This window comes from Octopus sinensis, linkage group LG2 (genome assembly GCF_006345805.1).
Source record: "Octopus sinensis linkage group LG2, ASM634580v1, whole genome shotgun sequence".
NCBI classification, from domain to species: Eukaryota; Metazoa; Mollusca; class Cephalopoda; order Octopoda; family Octopodidae; genus Octopus; species Octopus sinensis.
In genome coordinates, this window is record NC_042998.1 from 83,209,392 (window position 1) to 83,222,582 (window position 13,191).

Sequence of the window (13,191 nt, forward strand, 5' to 3'; positions counted from 1 at the left end):
AACTGTCAATCAGTTACAGTGTAGTGTGTTTCATCATCTTGAAGTGAGAGTAACATAAACATTTGTCTAGTTGCTTGGCTTATTTATAAATACTTCATACATATCTATCAAAATATTCCACTGGGTATTGTTAAGTAGATCCAAGTTGTGAGCCTATAAAATGGAGCAAGTTATCATCATCATTTTACATCCGTTCATGATGGCATGGGTTTGACAGTTTGACTGGGCTGGCATGCTGGAAGGCTGAACCAGACTCCAGTCTGATTTGGCATGTTTTTCTATGGCTGGATGCCCTTTCTAATGCCAACCACTCTGAGAGTGTAATGAGTGCTTTTACATGCCACCAGCACGGGTGCCATTTGCATAACATCAGGGTGCGTTTACGTGCCATGGGTATCTGCCACCACTGCGATTTTGCTTGGCTTGGTGGATCTTCTTCCCAAGCACAACATAATGTCATGAGACCCAGTACTCAAAAGGAACTCAGCCACTTCGCCTCCATCAGGCCCAACACTTGAAAGGAACTCAGCCACTTTGCTTCTGTCAGGCCCAACGCTTGAAAGGAACTCAGCCACTTTGCCTCCATCAGGCCCAATGTTCAAAAGGAACTCAGCCACTTTGCCTCCATCAGGCCCAAAGCTCGAAAGGAACTCCACCACTTTTCCCTTTGAACGTTGGGCCTGATGGAGGTACTCATCCACTTTGTATTTCAAACGTTGTAGAAATGAAAGAAATATTAAATAAAAGCATAATTTAAGTAGAGAACAAAAATCTGATTGATCTAATCCTTTCTACTATAGGCACAAGTCCTGAAATTTTGGGGGAGGGGATCAGTCAACTACATCGACACCAGTGTTTCACTAGTACTTAATTTATCAACCCCGACCCTGGCGGCATGTGAACTCAGAATATAAAAACAGGCAAAATACCGCTCAAGCATTTTAACGATTCTGGCATGCTAACGATTCTGGCATGCTAACGATTCTGCCAGCTTGCCACTTCTGATTAATCTAATAATATACAGGTACTGTAAATGCAGAAAAATAAAATATTGTATGTTTAGGAAGCAATGATCCCATTTTTTGGATATGCTAAAAACTTTCTTTTATTTAGCAAAGATTAACACAAATTCTCTTTGCTCTAATTAACAGCACATTTTCTTTATAATAAAATCTGCATGGGTCATTGCCAGTGCCGCCTGACTGGCTCCCATCTGAACATCATCGCTGCCAGCCCCCCACTCCGACTGGCTCCTGTGCTGATAGCACATAAAAAGCACCATCCAAACATGGCTGGTGCCAGTGCCACCTGACTGGCTCCCATGCCAGTGGCATGTAAAAAGCACCCATTACACTCTTGGAGTGGTTGACATTAGGAAGAACATTGTCAGATCAGATTAGAGCCTGGTATGGCTTCCTGGCTTGCAAGTCGCCAGTCAAACCATCCAAGCCATGCCAGCATGGTAAGCGGATGTTAAATGATGACAATGATGATATTGATGACATTACTAAAGCAACTGATATCCAGAAATGGGTGCTGCTTTGTGTATGTATGTATGTTTAAAGATAGATGGATAGATAGACAGACAGATAGATTGATCAGAGCATTATTGTAGATAGGAACTACAAGGTCCCTTGGAAACACTGCTTAAAAGAAAGAGATAGAAGAATTCCTTTGGACTATAACTCTGACAGGTCTAAAGATTTCAATATCTGTTTATGAATATTGACATTTCAATTACAAATCAAGTGCCTGGTTAAAATTACTAAAAAATGTTGTATGCTTTCTGATACTTAACTCAAATAAATTGGATTTGGGGAATTTAAATAGGAACCTTAATGAATACAAATATAAAAAATATTGATAGTTTAGATATTTCATTTCTCTATGTTGGTTACTGACTATTATTTTTTCTTGATAAATATAGCTTTTTATTTAGTTTAGGTTGAAAACCATCTAATAATGTTTTATAACATTACACATTTACATTATGCAGTTATCATAAACATTATAATACTTAATGTCTAATACCATATTCTATAAAATAAAATTATCGATAATGTTACTCTGTTGTCGTTGATGTAAATAGCTCATGTTCACATGCACATTCACGGATGTGCTCTTTTTTTTGTATACATGCATGTATTACATCTGTATATGTTTACATGTATAATTCATCATATGCATGTACATATGTAGTCAAAGAAAAGGTATTTAATAATGCTGCTAATGTGGTTTGAAAGTGTCATGTTAGCATTTCTAAATCTGAAGAGAAAGAGGATTAAATGTAATTCCCAGGGACTGAAGAAGTGAGTTAGTCTCTGCCTAATGGTTGTATGGAAATTTATCCAATTAGTGCCACCTTACTGTAAGGTTAACCATTAACACAATGTATGGTGTGACAGTTTATTATTATTATTATTATTATGATTACTATTATTATGATTATTAATATTTTTATTATTATTATCATTATTATTATTATCATTATTATTATTATTATTATTATTATTATTATTATTATTCAGTAGTCTTATTTTCATTATGTGCTTTCTCAGCTCTACCAAGCACAGCTCTGTGTGCCTTAGGTATGTGCTGTGGTTTGTTGTGCTATTCTCATTTTTACTGTATTGAAAGTGTTTTACATAGGTTGTGTACATAGCCTAGTACTGCTATTTTCTGTATGTTATACATACTTCTAAATTTTAAATCCTGGGGGTTTTGTTATGTATTTGTATGTTTATATTTTTTTTTATGGTACCTAATGCACCTACTAAAATAGGAATTGTTTCTGTTTTTAGACTCCACTTTCAAGTTACCATATTTCCAGATCTTTGTATTTTGAAAGTTTCTCCATTTCTTTTAGAGAAATATTGTCGTCTGTTGGTATTGATACATTGATTAGAAAGCATTATAGCTATTTATACCGTCTCAAATGTTCTCTTCTTTATCATTGTTAAATGTCTATGAAGGCTGTGAAGCTGTAGAAATCATGAGACACACGCCTATATATCTTATAATATTTGGTAGGGCCCTTCTAAATTCTGGGTTCAAATTCCTGCATTATTGGTAAAATAAATATCACTCATCTACTGTGATAAATTCATGTAGTTATATTGGGCTGTAAGTAAGTGTGAGAATCTTTTTTTCATCCCCTGTAGAAGTTTCTAGATGAATACTGAAGTACATGCACTCCATTCCTGTTAGGATGTAGAAGAATGGGAAAAGATGGAATTGAATCCTGAAGGTGGTGAGCAGTGCAAAACTGACTCAAGATAAACAGAAAGAGAAATAAATGTGAAAGATTGTGAAATACTATTGAAAGAGTTGAGAGAAGTTGCAGGTTTTCACTGCATGCATGTGAGATGGAATAGGCAAGTGGTGGTTGTTGGAGGTTGCCAAAATTAGCTGATTGACATATTTTATGGTAACTATAAAAATAATAAGAAAAACATATTATTAGCATATAACATAAATAACAAGCAAAAGAGAAAATATATCTTATCTTTATGTTGTCACTAGAAATTGGAATGCTGTCATTGAAGCATCATACAAAAAAAATAAACCCTATGCTGTATGTCAAAAAAAGAGTTGTGTTGTAAAGTTAGGTTGTATGTAATAATCATCGGATCTTCAGAAAAGCTGCTACATAAATATATATGTTAGCTAGAAAAGAAAATATTACATTTCATCTTTGTTTTTATAGTATGTTGTTTATTTTATATTCATCATCATTTAGCATCTGTTGTCCATACTGACATGGGTTGAAGGGTTAGACCAGGGCTGGCAAGCTGGAAGGTTGTGCCAGACACACAGTCTACAGCTGGATGCCCTTCCTAATGCCAACCACTCTGAGAGTGGAATGGGTTGCTTAGTAATATTAATTGCTTTCTGCAACATAGGAGCAACGATATATCATCATCATCATCTTCATTGTTGTTTTAATGTCCACCATTTCATGATTGCTTAGGCAAGCAGAATTTATTGAGAAAGAATGTCTAAAACTGGATGCTTTTCCAGTTGCCAACCCTTACATGTTTTCTAGTAAAGTAATATTTCCCCTTGGCTGATCGTGTTTCCATGGAAAGTTTGAAATAGAAGACAGCTTTTATGACTGTGGCACCCTTCTACAGCTATTGCATGATGTCATGACAATGTCACACAGGCACGCACACATTGAGAGAGTGAGAATCTTTCACTTTCTGTTTACTAGATTTACTCACAAGGCTTTTTACTATTAAATTCATCTTCAGAAATAACAACTTTAGATTTCTGCTTCAAATAAATAAAGGATCCTACTTCAAATCTGGGAATATAACCCCTAATATTGATTGAACAACGGAAAAAGAAAAAAAGAAAATGAAAGAAAAAATTCAAAATGCGATTCTTTTACTTGTTTCAGTCATTTGACTGTGGCCATGCTGGAGCACCGCCTTTAGTCAAGCAAATTGACCCCAAAACTTATTCTTTGTAAGCCTAGTACTTATTCTGTTGGCTTCTTTTGCTGAACCTCTAAGTTACTGGGATGTAAACACACCAGCATCAGTTGGGGGGCACAAACATATACACACACATACATATATGTATATATATAGAGATATATATATATATATATATATGTATAGATTTGTCGGACTTCTTTCAGTTGCCGTCTACCAAATCCACTCACAAGGCTTTGGTCAGCCCAAGGCTGTAGTAAAAGGCACTTGCCCAAGGTGCCATGCAGTGGGACTGAACCTGGAACCTTATGGTTGGTAAGCAAGCTATTTTCAGCACAGCTACTCCTGTGCCTATTATGAATATTTTAAAGAAAAATATTCCCTCTTAAAGGTCTTAAAGATTACTTCATTACTTGTTTTTGTTTTATTAATCTTGAAGAAGTGTAAAGCAAAGCAGACTCTAATGGGCTTTGAACTTACTACCATAAGACACTAAACTAGATTGGCAATAAAGCATCCACTTAGGTATCTATTTATTTATTTTAATTTTTTTTTTAGATGATTTCACATTTTTTTCTGTCAGTCATTATTGAACAGATATAAAAGACAACTTGACAATACCTAGCAAACTAAACAGTTCCCAGCATTTAGTTGAGTCTTTTGTCCTGGCTTCAAATTCATCAGTGCCAGTACAATAAATACCAGGGTCAGCTTCATTGATCACAGTGCTCCTCTTACAAATGTATGACCTTATGCCAACATAAGAAATCAATGTAGAGCACATGTAACAAGAGAATAATCTGGCTGAAAGTGTCTGATTATTGAGGACAGAAAAGTTAAGAATGGTGAATATAAACAACTTTTCCCAATGCAAAAACTTCTATCACAAGTGAATCTGCTTTCATTCTCACTGTTTGTCTGTCTGTCTGTCTCTCTCTCTCTCTCTTCTCATTACTATTGTGAATCACTTCTAATCTGGCCTTCATTTTAAACATTTACTTTTATCGCTGAGATTTTTTGTGACTAGATATGGGTTGACAGGAACTTAGAAATGTTCAAGAACTAATGACTGCACAAAATTTCAAAAGCAAATTGTCAGATATGCAAACATTTCAAACAGATTGACACAGCAATAGCTTATTGCTGATTCAGACCCATGCAATGCTCCTATGAGACCATAAAGTGTCCCCCCACTCTAGACCTTGATGTGTCCCTCTGCTCTAGACCTTGACGTGTCCCTCTGCTTTAGACCTTGACGTGTCCCTCTGCTCTAGACCTTGACGTGTCCCTCTGCTCTAGACCTTGACGTGTCCTTCTGCTCTAGACCTCGACATGTCCCTCTACTTTAGACCTCGACGTGTCCCTCTGCTTTAGACCTCAACGTGTCCCTCTGCTTTAGACCTCGACGTGTCCCTCTGCTTTAGACCTCAACGTGTCCCTCTGCTTTAGACCTCGATGTGTCCCTCTGATCTAGACCTCGCCGTGTCCCTCTGCTCTAGACCTTGCCGTGTCCCTCTGCTCTAGACCTCAATGTGTCCCTCTGCTCTAGACCTCGACGTGTCCCTCTGCTTTAGACCTCGATGTGTCCCTCTGCTTTAGACCTCGATGTGTCCCTCTGATCTAGACCTCGCCGTGTCCCTCTGCTCTAGACCTCGCCGTGTCCCTCTGCTCTAGACCTCGCCGTGTCCCTCTGCTCTAGACCTCAATGTGTCCCTCTGCTCTAGACCTCGACGTGTCCCTCTGCTTTAGACCTCAACGTGTCCCTCTGCTTTAGACCTCGATATGTCCCTCTGATCTAGACCTCGCCGTGTCCCTCTGCTCTAGACCTCTCCGTGTCCCTCTGCTCTAGACCTCGCCGTGTCCCTCTGCTCTAGACCTCGCCGTGTCCCTCTGCTCTAGACCTCAATGTGTCCCTCTGCTCTAGACCTCGACGTGACCCTCTGCTCTAGACCTCGATGTGTTCTCCCCTATCAACCCCAATGAGACAAAATGTCCCCGCTCTAATTCTAAACCACAAAGTGTCCCAATCCGGAGTCACTGACTCTAGTGTGCTAATTGTTTAGAGTTTCTAATCCAAAAATAATAAAAGTGCATAAACTTTTATCTCTATTATGTTATTAATCTAATAAGTGTTTGCTCTAAAGATACTATTGCCATAGAAATTGTAGCAGTGGCTATTATTTGTCTATCAAAATATACAGACATCTCACTGTTTGTATAGTCTGTGACAAAATAATGAGTTTTATATATATGACACTAACAATAATAATATTCAGGCATATGATGGCCTGATAATATTTCATGTTATCATCTTGTGTGTCATAGATAATCATGAAAAAATTTCCAATTCAGCTGTAATTACTTTTAATTGAATATATTTGAAGATTATAGTATTATTGATAATTGCACTCAGTTAGCTCTAAGATTAATTCCTTCCTTCTTTTCATGTATTCCTAATTATTAATTATATATTTTTGATAGAATTACAACACTTTCAGTTGTAAATGAAAGTAACTGAGATTATGTGGCATTCATCGCTTACTCAAGATCATTAGTAAATAACTGAAGTGAAATGGGTGCAACTTGGACACAAAACTCAGCTTGTCACTGAGATTATTACACCATTGCTTTTATCCACTGGTTTAATTTTTTGCTTTATATTCTTTTATATTGCTGAAGAAAATCCATTAGAATAATCTTAGGAGCATGTATGAAATTATCGTTTCCTGCAATTATTTTCAATACTGTCTTTCTATTATTTAAAATAATTTCTGAATACTGTATATGTGTATGTGGAGGGGCAGGGCTCATCATCATCATTTAATGTCCATGCTCTTTATTGTTATGGGGTAAACAGTTTGACAGGATCCAATGTGCTCCACTGTCTATTTTTGCATGGGTTCTATTGCTGGATGACCTTCCTAATACCAACCATTTTTCAGCATTTACTGGGTGTTGGTTTTTGGGGGGTTTTATTCTTTTTTTTACTCTTTTTTACTTGTCTCAGTCATTTAACTGTGGCCAAGCTGGAGCACTGCCTTTTAGTTGAGCAAATCGCCCCCCAGGACTTATTCTTTGTAAGCCTAGTACTTATTCTATTAATCGCTTTTGCTGAACCGCTAAGTTACGGGGATGTAAACACATCAGCATCGGTTGTCAAGTGATGTTGGGGAACAAACATATACACACACATACATATATATATATATATATATATATATATATATATATATATATATATATACACATATATATGACAGGCTTCTTTCACTTTCCGTCTACCAAATCCACTCACAAGGCTTTGGTTGGCTTGAGGCTATAGTAGAAGACACTTGCCCAAGGTGCCACGCTGTGGGACTGAACCCAGAACCATGTGGTTGGTAAGCAAGCTATTTACCACACAGCCACTCTTATGCCTATTATTATAATTTTTTTTTTTTTTTGCTACTGACACTAGTGAGGTTTCCATGCTTTATGCTCGGCAACAAGGGGTTACAATATGAAAGAAGAGGTCAAAGCAGAACAGGTTTCTTACTGTAGAGGGGCTACATACTTGCCTACTTGCATTTTAGTAAAGAAGAGTAGTGGTGATCAGGACAGAGCAAGGAAGAGATGAAAATAATGGTGATGGGGTGTAAGTAGAAGTGAATGGAAGTATAAGACTGGGGGTGTAGATGAGTAAAGGTTGCAAGAGTATATAGAAGAGAGCTGGGGAATGGGTGAAGGGGAGAATATAAAGAATAGGGGAAGTAGGGAAGAGTAGGTGACAACTGTAGAGATTAAATATAATTGAAGGTTGTATGTAGTGAATAGTGGGTAAGGAATGAAGGGAAACAATGGTCCATGAGGGTGAAGAATGGCAGAATAGTAATATTCTTTAGGAATTGCTTTGATTTCAAGTACAGAAGGTATCAAAATTTCTTAAACTGTTTCTGTAAGACCACAACTAATGAGGCTTTTTTCCCCACTTTTTTAAAAGAAAAAATCAATAACAATCATTGAAAATGCTAATTTTTTTTTCTGTTTTGAATACATTTTAATTTTCTGGTAGGGAAGGGGCTTTTCCAAATTCATTTTCTTTTTTAATTTCTAGCTTGTAATTTTAAGGAAATTAATAATAAATTAATCAGTGAAAAGGATTGAAACGTTATAAACCAACTTTTGAACAACCTTTGCGATTATTAAGGGGAAAAAATAATCATTTAATATCTTTTAATATCACAGTCAGTTTTCTATAATAAATTATTAATGATGCATTTGACATTGTTACAAATTTCATAAAAATTGTTGTTGTTACTGTTGAATAAATTTTTAGATTGTTTGCCATAAAGCCTTTCAGATAAAACTGTTTTTCGATATGAAGTCTCTTCTGAAAGAAGCCTTGCAGACTAAGGACTTATTGATTGATTTAAATTAATTTCAAAAGCCATTGGTACAAGTAGCTTTCTTCATTTTAAGCATGATTTAATCAGTAGTACAATTTTACCATTTTTTATTAAGTCAGACATTTCAATTGACTGTGGCTATCTGATACTGGAAGACTGAACAGAATAAAATGTTTCTATATCTAAATATATCTAAAGTCTGGTTTTATTGCTATCCCTTTTTTTTATACATATATTTCACTCCCTTTTTAATATAAATCAAAGCATAACCTATTAGCCTTTTTGTTGCTATATTTCTGTTAAAAGAGACTGCTTTTGTATCATTTAATTTTGAAAATAACAATAAATTCAACAAAATAATTTAACCATTATCAAAATGGTATTTTAAACACAAATGAACATGAAATTTTAATAGAAAGCTTTAATTTAGATAATTTTAAGCAAGAAGCAAAGGTGGTCTCAGGTGGGTTCATAACAAAAAGATTAAACTTTAAATATCTACATTAAAACTAAGCAGTAAACAGTTAATTCAGCAGGTTGTCATTACAATGTCACTGCTCTAGCAAATGAACACACAGAAGTCATAACCTCATTTCCTTTGACGTCCTTCAACAGTTAAATTCATTGACAATTTTGATAATAGACATAAGTACCTACATAGGACAAAAAGACAGAAATAGGCCTCTTAATAAGCATTTTAAATTTATTTATTTTTTACTGTTTTTTTTTAAATTTTTTCTCTGAATTTTTGTTGAGTCTTGAAGCTGTTCTTGCTTAATTATGTTGTATTATGTCTCTTGCCAGAACTCTTCATTCTATTGTCTACATTTCAGTGAGCTATCAAAAATAGATGCAAGGTGTGTGGAAATAACTTCTTCAAGAGAGAGAAAAACAAAGCTAGTACCCTATACCAAAGATTTCTCTTGTCTAATTTAGATTATGAATCCAAAGCTAAATTGCTGATCTGGTGAGCTTTTCTGGTTGTTAGTAACAAAGTAATATTAATAAAAAGAATATTAAAGTATATGGTAATGTCTGTGCAATTATTAGGGACTCCCTCTTATCCTAATTGGCATGGAAGAAATTCCTCTTTTCTGCTCAGATACTATGACAGCTACCATGGGATATATGATTATCACCATCATCACTATTTTTATGCTTTCATGGATCAGACAGAATTTGTCGAAGCAGATTTTGTACAAACATATTGCCCTTGTCACCAACCCTCATCTGCTTTCCAAGCAAGGTAATATTTTCCCATGCATAAGTCATGCTTTCCACAGATTGGAAACAATCTCACTTGTATGATGATGATGATAATAATGATGAACATTTACAACCATCGCTTGATGTCTAGGATAAGGGTACACACAAGCATACATACAGATATATGACAGGCTTGTCTCAGTTTCTGCCTATCAAATCCACTCAGAAGGCTTTGATTATCCTGGAGCTATAGTGGAAGACACTTACCCAAACTACCCTGCAGTGAGACTGAAGCCAAGATCACTTCTTAACTACACAGCAATACCTGATTCTGTAACCATGAAAATAAGAAACTATTAGAACCTAAACACACCTGCAAAACACCCATCACATTTACAGTGCTACTGCTGCTTACAGTTATAAACTCTAAATACTTTGTAGAATTCTTTACAAGTACATTGATCAAGATAGTTAAGTATTTTTCACATAGTCCAGTCCCAGTGATAATACAAGCAGGTGTTCCTTGTGTATGGTTGTTCAGGACAATATTGATTTCACCCTGTGTCTCTTGCATGCCTTCTTGTATATGTGACAAATTTACCTTTCAATGTATTCAAGCCATGTGTAGTTCTGTTACTTGAGGTGAATAGTTTTAGTTCTATTCCAGCTGTTGCTACTGGTGTTGGATGTTTATCAATGTAGATTTTTGACAAGCAGATAAATGAACTATTAAGATGGTAAGGTGTGTGTGTGTGTGTGTGCAAACCATACAGTAAATGTGCTTTTAGTGGCATAAGGCAATGTGTGTACAGTGTTTGTTATTTTGCATACTATAATGTAGTCCTCATCATCATTTAAAGTTCACTTGTCCATGCTTGCATGGCTCAGATAGAATTTGTTGAGGCAAATTTTCCATGGCCTGATGCCTTTCTTGTTGCCAACTCTAACCTATTTCCAAGCAAGGTAATATTTCCCTATGGCCAAACACGATTTCCACTGAAGACTGGACATAAACATCACTTGTATGACAGGAATGCTCATTTACAACCATCATGACATCAACACACACACTCACACATTCTATACAATAGGTTTCTGTCAGTTTCCATCAACCATTTGGCTTTGGTCTGTCCAAGGCTATGGTAGAAGATTTCTTTAATGTCCTCCAAACAATGAAATATTCAACTGTTAATTGTAATGACATGTTTGGTAATAGACAAGCACCAATACAAGAAAAAGGAAGGAAAAAAAGAACAGATGATTTAGGTCTCTTAATGAGTGTTTTTAATTCATTTTCTTTTTTTGCCATTTATGATTTTTCTTTTCAAATTTTCATTTTTTTAAAAATTGTTCTTGTCTAGTCATGTGCCATGCAGAAGGACTGAACTCAAGACCGCATGGTTGGGAAGGAAACTTCTTAACCACACAGCCACACCTGCATTTCAATATTTTGTATGATATAGTAAGATATAGGTGCAGGAGTGGCTTTATGGTAAGTAGCTTGTTTACCAACCACATGGTTCCGGGTTCAGTCCCACTGCGTGGCACCTTGGGCAAGTGTCTTCTACTATAGCCTCGGGCCGACCAAACCTTGTGAGTTGATTTGGTAGATGGAAACTGAAAGAAGCCCGTCGTATATATGTATATATATGTATGTGTCTGTGTTTGTCTCCCTAGCATTGCTTGACAACCAATGCTGGTGTGTTTATATCCCCGTCACTTAGCGGTTCGGCAAAACAGACCAATAGAATAAGTACTGGGCTTACAAAGAATAAGTGCCTGGTTCGAGTTGCTCGATTAAAGGCGGTGCTCCAGCATGGCCACAGTCAAATGACTGAAACAAGTAAAAGAGCAAAGAGTATAGTATAGCATGTTCCAATATTTTCATTCTTCAAATGGATTTTAGTTTGTCTCAATTGAACATCTTATTTCAGAACTTCTCATTCACATCATTATGTTCATGTGAGAAGTTTATTCCTTCTGTGCTGCACTATTTAGTTCCATGTCATACCAGATTGTGCAGATCTATGATGGAAAGTATTATTCTACCCTTTTTATTAATTGGGTAGTCACATTCAATGTACATGATTTCGCTGTTCACCTATCATGCCCTCAGTACATTGCAGATTTTTTTGGTTAATATATGTAAATTTGCATTGGCGACTCCTCAATATATTGCAAGTATTTATATTTTTTTTAGGTTTTAATTATTTCTGTGGTAAAATGAGCATTTTCATGCCTAAAAATTTATAAATGAAAATACAGTACAGTACTGCACTGTATAACACATTCACTAAAATATATTAAAAGAAAATACATAGTGTACTGTAAATGAGTAAACAAAGAATCGCACATACTGTATGGAAAACGAAACTCGGGAGGCAAAAAAGGAGAAGACACGAGTACTCCTAAGAGTGTGGGGAGAGTTTATAAAAGCTTAAATATACAAAAATAATAAAACATATATGCAAATTATAAAAATAATAATAATAAAATACAGTACAGTACTGTTTCTACTTCAGATTTTCACCTATTGCAGGCTTTTGGAACATAATACCTACAATAGTCAAGTGATTACTGTATCATTTTTGTTTTGAATACTGTTGGGTAGGTATGATTTTAAAGGAAATTTAGCTACTATTTCTAGCAAATCAAATAGCCACATAGAGGCTTCCTTCGTGATACTATATTGAGGTTGATACATTGCCAGACTGTTTGTTGTTGGTGAGTCATGCTAAGCCAACCGACAGATCTCTAAAGCAGTAATGTATTTAATAATGCAATTGTTGATTATCTCCTATCAAAAGAAATCTTCAAATGATATTTTTTTTTGCATGCACATGTGATATATTCTATTAAAGTTGTGCAGTAAGATAGTAAAATCCAAAAATAGAATTTTCTGTCAACCAGATTGCAGACTTAATTTGGATATTTTTGTTAATCCTGTTAGTATTTTTTAGTATTTTTTTATCTTTTACTTGTTTCAGTCATTGGACTGTAACCATACTGCTGTCCCACCTTGAAGAGTTAAGTCAAACAAATCATTCCCCAGTACTTATCCTAGCAGCCTCTTTTGTCAAAACTGCTAAGTTAAAGGGATGTAAACAAACCAGTACCACTTCTAGTTGTGAAATACCGGCTGGGAGTCCTACTCAAACACA

At 35.7% G+C, this 13,191-nt stretch overlaps 1 protein-coding gene across 10 annotated transcripts in view; it reads left to right on the top strand.

Moving 5' to 3' along the window:
• Positions 1–13,191, top strand: part of LOC115223390 (endophilin-B1) — a 195,375-nt gene that overhangs the window by 81,623 nt on the left and 100,561 nt on the right. The window lies entirely within an intron of this gene.